This window comes from Podarcis vaucheri, assembly GCF_965113315.1.
Source record: "Podarcis vaucheri genome assembly, chromosome: 2".
NCBI classification, from domain to species: Eukaryota; Metazoa; Chordata; class Lepidosauria; order Squamata; family Lacertidae; genus Podarcis; species Podarcis vaucheri.
Window position 1 is genome coordinate 124,095,431 of NC_138760.1, and position 9,508 is coordinate 124,104,938.

General features: G+C 46.7%; 1 long non-coding RNA gene across 1 annotated transcript; it reads left to right on the top strand.

Annotated features, from left to right (window-relative positions):
- The first annotated feature begins 7,459 nt into the window (after nucleotides 1-7,459).
- LOC309525460 lies at nucleotides 7,460-9,332 on the top strand. The gene is made up of 2 exons (XR_014216308.1): nucleotides 7,460-8,013; nucleotides 9,286-9,332. It is a non-coding gene; the product is annotated as an uncharacterized lncRNA (long non-coding RNA).
- The last annotated feature ends 176 nt before the right edge of the window (nucleotides 9,333-9,508 follow it).

Below are 9,508 nucleotides of genomic sequence, written 5' to 3' on the forward strand. Positions count from 1 at the left end.
ATTGTCACACTATGCAAATAACACAAGTAGACCTCTCCAGAGTCTACCATGAGACACTGGAGAAATCACTGCTGCCATGTCATGCAGCAGCATTATTATTATTATTATTATTATTATTATTATTATTATTATTATTTATTGAATTTATATATCGCCCTATACCTGGAGGTCTCAGGGTGGTTCACAGAACAAAATCAAAATATAAAAGCATAAAATATATAATCAAAATAAAAACAACCACCCAATAAAGCCCGGTTTAGGGAAGTTTTTTAAAATGACTGATGTTTTATTTTTAATCTGTTGGAAACTGCCCAGAGTGACTGGGGAAACCCAGCCAGATGGGTGGGGTATAAGTAACTATTATTATTATTATTATTATTATTATTATTAACCTCCTCCAAAAAAGCCACATTTTGAAAGGGCATAGGATGTCAATCAAATCAACCAAAGGCCTGGTTAAAAAGGAACATTTTTGCCTGGTGCCTAAAGGTGTATAATGAAGGCGCCAGACGAACTTCCCTGGGGAGAGCATTCCACAGATGGGGAGCCACTGTAGAGAAGGCCCCGTTCTCATGTTGCTACCCTCCGGACCTCTCCAGGAGGAGGCACGCGAAGGAGGGCCTCAGAAGACGATCTCCGGGTCCGGGTGGGTTCATATGGAAAGTGGTAGAGCTTGAGGTATTGCAGTCCTGAGCTGTTTAAGGCTTTATAGGTCAAAACCAGCACTTTGAATTGGGCCCGGAAACTAATTGGTAGCCAGTGCAGTCGGACCAGGATCAGTGTAATATGTTCAAACCGTCTTTCAAACCTCACAACCATCTGGTCTAGGGAACCACCCACTAACAGTGCCTCAATTTTGTTTCAGTTTGTTGGCTCTCATCCAGTCCATTATTGAGGCAAGAAATAAGAGGGGCACGTTCTTTAGCAGCGTGGATTTGGCATGTTAGTTTTTTTGCCAGTTTTCTCAGACCCTTTGGTTCTCAGACCTTTAGCCGTTTGCCAGCATCTGGCAATTTTCAAGCCGCTGCAAGCAGAAATGACAACATTTCTTTATATACAGCTTGGAAAGTCAGCATTATTCATTATTCCCACTACTGCCGGGGCTGGAGGCACGTTGATGTTCAGCTTATAAAAGTTCCCCAGTTCTTTAAAAACCTCCGTCCAAAATGCAAACAGGTTTGCAATGCCACCAGGGCCATAGGAAACTTCCTGGGCTCTTATTATCTTAATGCGCACATTTTCAACCCTAAAAGGGGAACTTTGTCTACACCAGGGAATCCCTTTTATGTTGGGACTCTGTTGTACTATTTCAGTCTACAGTTGGCTAGGATAATTCAGGCTTCTTGTATTAATTTACAAGACTCTTAACAACTTGGGGCCAGAATATCTTAGGGCTCGCCTGATCACTTATATCCCTGCCTCTCATCAAGCACTTTGCGGGACTCACAATTTGTGGCACAAATGCATGGTTTATAACCCCAGAAGCCATGCGTTCAGCACTGTGGGCCTAATCCTTTCTTTTTTTTTTAAGAATAATTTTTTATTAACCGACCAATCACATCAAATCAAACCAAATTACATAAATTCCAAATTACACAGCCGAATTTTAAATTTTTGTTGGGGGTACCCATATTTCAAGTTCCGAAGGGATCCAATCAACTTCTTGCTTCTTACTGCTGTTTTAATGTCCACAAATCTAACCTTATGATGTTCACAGTACTATCCAGTCCTTTCTTATTATTTTTCCACATCTCTTGTTGTTATTTTCATATATTTTTCCTTTCTCTTTGTGACCTCTGATAGTCTCCGCAAGCTGGTTAGAACAGTTTGTAATCCTGCGTGAATATTATTTTTTTTATCCAGTAGCCATATCCAGGCGTTTTCCATATAACATCACTTCCATACATCAAAACAGTCTTAGCGTCATTAATCTTCACCAATCTGCCTCCTTTCTCAAAACTTCTGAGGAGATTCACTAGGAATGCAGTCTGAAAACAAATCCGTTCTTCCTCCTGGCTATAAATCCTTTGGCAAGATGGCGACTCCAAATTAATTGCTGCGCCATTCCAAAAGCTCTTATTGCTTCTCGGTCTCCATAAAGCATACTTTTGGTTAAAGTTTATCTCCACACAGACCTTAATCATCCTGCTTGGGTCAGTTCAACCGACGGTTCTAATGAGGAGGGGTTCTTGTAAATCACATACAGTGGTGCCTCGCAAGGCGAAATTAATTCGTTCCGCAAGTTTTTTCTTCTTGCGAGTTTTTCGTCTTGCGATGCACGGTTTCCCATAGGAATGCATTGAAAATCAATTAATGCGTTCCTAGGGAAACCGCCTTCAGACCAGGTCCGGGGACAGTCTGTCCCCGGACCTCCTCTGAAGGCTGGGGGGGGGGACAAGGGCTTTTCTTCCCACCCCCAGCATTTTAAAAAACCCTGGGACAGCGGAGGACTTCTCCGCTGTCCGGGGCGATCTAAAAATGCTGGCGGGCGGCATTTTAAAATCGCCCCGGACAGCGGAGGACTTCTCCGCTGTCGGGGCGATTTAAAAGCCCCTGGGAAGGCAGGCAGGGGGGACAAAGACTTTTGCCCCCCGCCAGCCTTCAGAAGAGGTCCTGGACCTCTTCTGAAGGCTGGCGGGGGCGAAAGTCTTTGCTCCCCCCGCCTGCCTTCAAAAGCTGTCCGGCCCAGGCTTCCCGGACCTTTCCGCCAGCAGCGGCAGCGCTGCCGCTGCTGGCGGAGACTTGCCGGCATGTCGAAGCCTGCGCGCAGCGCGCCCAGGCTTCGCGGATCTCTCCGCCAGCAGCGGCAGCGATGCCGTTGCTGGCGGAGACTCTCCTGCCTTCAAAAGCCGTCCGGGATAGCAGGAAGCGCTTCCCTGCTATCCCGGACTGCTTTTAAAATGCTGGCGCTGGGGAGCAAAGCCTTTCGGCCCCCGCCAGCCTTCCTGGACCTCTTCTGAAGGCCGGAGGGGGGGGAAAGGCTTTGCTCCCCATCGCTAGCATTTAAAAGAGGTCCCCGGAGATTTCCCTATGGGCTTTCGTCTTGCGAAGCAAGCCCATAGGGAAATTCGTTTTGCGAAGTGCCTCCAAAACGGAAAACCCTTTCGTCTAGCGGGTTTTCCGTCTTGCGAGGCGTTCGTCTTGCGGGGTACCACTGTAGAAGGAAAGTAAAAAAGGTCCGTCCCCCCCCATTCAGCCCCATTGTCAACATACCCCGCCTTTGGTGTATCTTCATCGTAAAATATTCCTGTTTCTCCAGCCCATCGTCTTCTTTCGCAGAGGTCACTTAAATTAGCAGACTTCACTCCCCTTCTTCACTTGAAATATGTGCATTTGCTTCTTTTGTAATTAATTATTCCAAATTGCTGCAACTAGTGCGCGATCAGAGACAGCGTCCAGGAGAGCCGAGGTCCACATGGGGGCATTCTGCCTAGGGCCCTCACCCCCTTCTTTTGAATTAGGGGGTGATTTATGGGCACAGCAGGCAAGGGCAGTGTTCCCCATTTCCTTGGGGCAACAAGGGAGGCTGTCTACTCCCATAACAGCCTCTTAATTACCCCGTGTGGGTCGGAGAGATGGTATTGTTGGCCATCTTCCAATGCGCCCCCTAGTGGCCCCCCACTGTGGGCCTAATCCTGTGGAACTCCCTTCCACCTGAAATTGCACATACATGTTGAACTTCAGGCATTGAACAACAGTCAGTCTATTTCAGCAGGTATTTTAAGTAAGTTATACTGTGCCTATTTATGAAACATATTTTTGTTGTTGTATTATTATGCTTCGTGGATTGTTTTATTTCTCTGTAAACTGCTTTGTGACCACCCAGTTTTAGAAACTGGGATAGGAACGCTAGGAGCCAAATGGCTCCTGGGACCTGGGTTGTGGGCGCCAAAACAGAATGTCTAGTCGCCATTTTGGGGGGAGGTCAGCAACAGTTATTATTTATTATTTTGAGAAGCATGAACTAATACACAATTCGCATAAGTGACACATTGTTAATATCACATTTTTAACAGAAATTGTTCATATATGTTTAATTTGGTGTTTGCACAGTAAAAATATTGGTACGATACTTCAGTTTTCAAAACACTCTACTCTTTATTGTTAAACGTATTGTCTATCCTTAACATATACAGTGGTACCTCAGGTTACATACGCTTCAGGTTACAGACTCCACTAACCCAGAAATAGTGCTTCAGGTTAAGAACTTTGCTTCAGGATGAGAACAGAAATCGTGCTCTGGCGGCGCGGCGGCAGCAGGAGGCCCCATTAACTAAAGTGGTGCTTCAGGTTAAGAACAGTTTCAGGTTAGGTACGGACCTTTGGAACAAATTAAGTACTTAACCCGAGGTACCACTGTACTTCGAGGCGTCAAAGCACATACAATTCAGTCATCCTTGAGTGTCAGCCAGGTGCAAAAAATGACACCCAGACTTTTTAAGGTGCCTGCAAAGGGAGAATTTTTAGGCGCGATATGCCCCTGGCACCCTGCTAGTTTCGAACCCTGTGACCATCTACGGTGAAAAACGGTCTGTAAATATGCAGCGCATCTGTTTTGCAGTGGCAGGCAGTTCCAAAGGCTAGGTGCCACCACACGGAAGGCCTGATTCCAAAATCATGCCGCATGGACATGTTGATAGGACGGTGTTTTGCAGAAGGTCCTCTCCTGCAGATTCCAATGATCGAGTTGAGTATTCAGGGGGAAGTTTTGACTAATGGTAATTGGCACAGATTTGTTGCTAGATCCTGGTTCTGCCGTTTCATGCTGGAATCGCCTTTCGATTTTTTTGCTGTTGTCTGAAAAGGTTGCTTTTCAAGTTAGCCGCTGAGTGGTTTGGGAGTTTATGCTTTCAATGTGCAATGTTTTACTACATTTTTATGTATGTTGGAAGCCGCCCGGGGTGGCTGGTGCAATCTGGTCGGATGGGCAGGGCACAAATAATAAAATTATTATTATTAAATTATTACAATAAAGATCCTAGTCCTGATTGGTCCTTAATTATGCATGTGGCCAAAAAATGAAAACGGAAGACTCTACTCGCATTATAAAATGATTTGGTTAATGTAAATAGTTGCCTGGAAGAAGAACTTACTGTATTTGGATTTTCATTCAGTAATGGGTTAGGGTGGGGTATTTTATTATATGTGGGTGTACAATACTGTTATATGTAATAAGCTAATACAAAATAAAACGACTTGGTCCTTAAGGCTCCTCCAGACAATCTATTGATTTATATCTGCTGACAGCTCAGTCAGTTAGAGCTTTGTGCTGATAACGCCAAGGTTGCAGGTTCGATCCCTGTTTGGGACAGCTGCATATTCATTCCTATATTTCAGGGGGTTGGACTGGATGATCCTCAGTGTCCCTTCCAACACTACAACTCTGTTACTCTATGAACATTCATCCCAATTCAACAAATCAAATTCCATACGTGGGTTAGATTATATTCAGTCTGTTTTGAGTTTTGGATCCAATTTGCTTACAGGTCCGTTCTACCACATCCTGTCTTGCTTGTCCGTCTTCCCACACGGCCATTAATTTCACTGGGTTTACTCTGCCCTGTGCTCTGTCCAGGGTTGGGGTGAAATGTTGCAGCTACACTGTTGATGTGGACAGAATATTGCCAGCACAAAACCCAGTGTTCGGAAGTTTTCCCTGGGTACCCATACGCTACCAGGGCTGGTTCAGGCTCCTTGTATTAATTTCCCAGGCCCTAAATAATTTGGGTTCAGGATACTTCGGGGTCCGCCTCACCAGCAGGCATTTTAATTTTAATTGAAGGCTGATCCTATAGCTCTAACCGACCTTTGTGGTTTTTCATATAGAATCTTTCTAAACCTCTTAAGAGACTATTGTAGTTAAATGGTATATAAATTGTATAACTGAATAATAAAATAAAAACCACTTCCCTAACTGCAAAAAATCAAGACAATCCTTTTGAAAGTGCCTGAAGCTATTTCAGTTGTCCAAACTTAAATTTCCTGGTATTTCCATCCCTCCTGCAAACAACTGACTGACTGGCGGCACTCTGACTCTCTTAACTACACACACACAAAATCATTTTGCTAAGTGTTTCTAAGGTTTACCGTAATTTATGTTGCTTTTTTGCTTTCGCCTAACAATGTCACGATAATGTCATATATCTGAAGAAGTGTGCATGCACACGAAAGCTCATACCAAGAACTAACTTAGTTGGTCTTTAAGGTGCTACTGGAAGGAATATTTTTATTTTGACTATGGCAGACCAACATGGCTACCTATCTGTAAATGTCACGATAATACTGCGTGTTTGTTTCGACAATCCTGCTTTCATATTTGGTGAATATCCTGCATCTAGTAACTCAATAAAGAATTGAGCCTCTCTAAATCTAGTCCCTGTTTTTATATTCCATGTATATCCTGCATAGGGAAGTTGAATGTTTCATTATTATTATTATTTAAATATGCTAGAAGCCGCCCAGAATGGCTGGGGCAACACAATCCGATGGGCAGGGTACTGCTACTAATACTAAGGCTTTGTTCAAATGATACAGCAGTGAATTCCTCAAAATAAGAGGTGGGGGGAAATTTTGGCTCCAAGGGAACTTGCAGGATAATTTTGCCAGGTAGGAAGAGCATCTTTCCTCATAGCTTATCCTCAAAACAACCCTCGAAGGTGGGGCAGGCTGAGAGATAGCGACTGGTCCAAGGTCACGCGGCAAAGTTTTGTGGCTCATTGGGGATTTCAACTTGGGTCTCTCATCTTAGTCAAATCATGACACCACATTGGGGCAGGGGGAGAGGAAGGGGAGCTGAGGAAAGAGTAGAGCCACATACTTAAACAGTACGGCCTGGGATCCTTTCGACTGTCAGTTTTGAGGACAAAACATGGGGCCTTATCAGTGGCGTAGCGTGGGTTCTCAGCACCCGGGGCAAGGCAAGTAATTTGCGCCCCCTAACCCGTGGATTTTAGCACTCGAGTCTCTTCCGCCCCCCCCCCCATGTTGCGCCCGGTGCATCAGGCCCCCCTGCACCCCCCACGCTACGCCACTGCTCCCACCACAAGTCTTCAGGACAGCCATCCGAAGGCTGGTGCGGGGAGAAGGGTCTCTCCACCCCACCGCCAGGCTTCGGAGCAGCCATCCGAAGGCTGGCGCGGGGAGAAGGTCTCTCCGCCCCACCGCCAGGCTTCGGAGCAGCCATCCGAAGGCTGGTGCGGGGAGAAGGGTCTCTCCACCCCACCGCCAGGCTTCGGAGCAGCCATCCGAAGGCTGGCGCGGGGAGAAGGTCTCTCCGCCCCACCGCCAGGCTTCAGAGGAGGTCCGAGGACAGTGGGGTTCCTGCTTCCTCGAGGAGGGCCGGCCAAACACGCCCCCCAAAATGTTGCGCCCGGTGCGGCCGGCACCCCTGGCACCCCCCACGCTACGCCACTGGGCCTTATGCAGGGAACAAGGGATGCTGCCTTATAACCCATGGGTAGGCAAACTAAGGCCCAGGGGCCGGATCCAGCCCAATCACCTTCTAAATCTGGCCCGTGGGCGGTCTGGAAATCAGCATGTTTTTATTTGAAGGGACAGTCCCTTATTCCAGCGCCATGTCCCGCTGCTGTCCCTTATTGAGTGGATGTCCCTTAAATTTCAAAGGAAGCAGCTCCTCTCCCTCCCTCCCTGCCGGCCAGGGAGGAGAGAGGCTCCAACTGTGTTGCTTGGCTGTGTTGCTCACCCAATAAGAAGTCTAAGAATGACTGGGGGGTGGAGCTTGCATGCCTTGTGTGTGGCTAGTTAATGCAAGCTGAGGGGTTTTTTGAATGCTGGACGTCATTTTGTTGCACGTGCTGCTGCAAACTTTGCAGTGCAAAGCCAGGCCAGGGAGCCATCTTAAGTTGAGGCTGCATAGGTCTTGTGGTGCATGTGATTCAGATTCTATTCAGTTGCACCTCTGGTTACAAAGTTGGTTGGACAGTGTTCTCGAAGCTACCAGCATGAGTTTGACCAGACTGCAGGAGGACAGGAAGACTGGAGTGCCTGGAACAGGTGAGGCTGCTGGTCCCTTATTTTCAAATCTGTAAGTTGACAGCTATGGTTTTTACCTGAGTAGAATGTGTGCTTTTAATAATAAATAATAATAAATTTTTATTTATACCCCGCCCTTCCCAGTTCAAAAACCGGGCTCAGGGCGGCTAACAACAAATTTAAAACACTTAATTGATGCAACGAAAAACAGCATAAAATACAGTATAAAACATGAATAACAATAAATACAGAATTCAGAAATCAATTTAGGGGGGAAACCATCCAATAAACATTTAGCTGGCTAAATTAGTCCTATTTGGGCCAGCGTGGAGACCAGGGGAGAATTAGCTGTGGGATCCCAGAGTGGGTAATCTTCATAAAAAGGGGAGGGGGAGGGAAGGAAGGGGAATAAATCATCAGGCTAAGTTCAAGTTGAAAGCCAGGCGGAATAGCTCTGTCTTACAGGCCCTGCGGAAGGAAGTTAAATCCTGCAGGGCCCTGGTCTCATGGAACAGAGCATTCCACCAGGTTGGAGCCATCACTGAGAAGGCCCTGGCCCTGGTGGAGGATAATCTGACTTCCTTAGGGCCCAGGACCTCTAAACTGTGATTATTCATTATTCATGAACCTTAACGCCCTCTGCGAGGCATACCAGGAGAGGCGGTCCCATAAATATTTATTTAAAATGCATCTCTGGGTTATTTGTGGGGCATAGGAATTCGTTCATTCCCCCCAAAAATATATATATATAGTCCAGCCCCCCACACGGTCTGAGGGACAGTGGAACGGCCTCCTGCTGAAAAAGTTTGCTGACCCCTGTTATAACTACATCAGGCCATTGGTCCATGCAGCTCAGTATTATTTTCCCACATCTGCCTTTTCCAACATGGTGCCCACGGGTGCCAGGGCACCCGCAATGTCCTAGCAGTTGTTGGGAAACCTCGTTATTTCCCTCGCAAAGCTCCGATGACCAGAGGGCTTTAACAAACAATCTCCCTTCCCAGGGAATTATGGGAATGGGGGGGTGTCTCCTGACAACCAGTGGCGTAGCGTGGGGGGTGCAGGGGGGGCCCGGCTGCACTGGGCACAACATCTGGGGGTTAGGGTTAGGGGGCGTAAATCCACGGGCTACGGGGCGCAAATCCACGGGTTAGGGGGCGCAAATTACTTGACTTGCCCCGGGTGCTGACAACCCACGCTACGCCACTGCTGCCAACTCTCTGCAGGTGGTGCTTGTATGTTTTCTGAAGAGGGGGATTGTTTTAAACCCACTATATAATTTATTCTATCCAGTTTGGAAACGCTTGAAAAAAACACCACACAGCGTGAACTCTATGTTGCATGGCGTGACTTCCACCCGAGAGCGAACGAGAAACAGCCCTTGGAGCAGCGATGGACTGGCGTTAACAGAACTAGCATGCTACTTTGCTGAAAGACCCCGGACATCCTAATATTGCAGATACGAGAGGTGGACTCATGGCCTGTCAAACTCTATCCCAAGTGAAATCTACCAGAC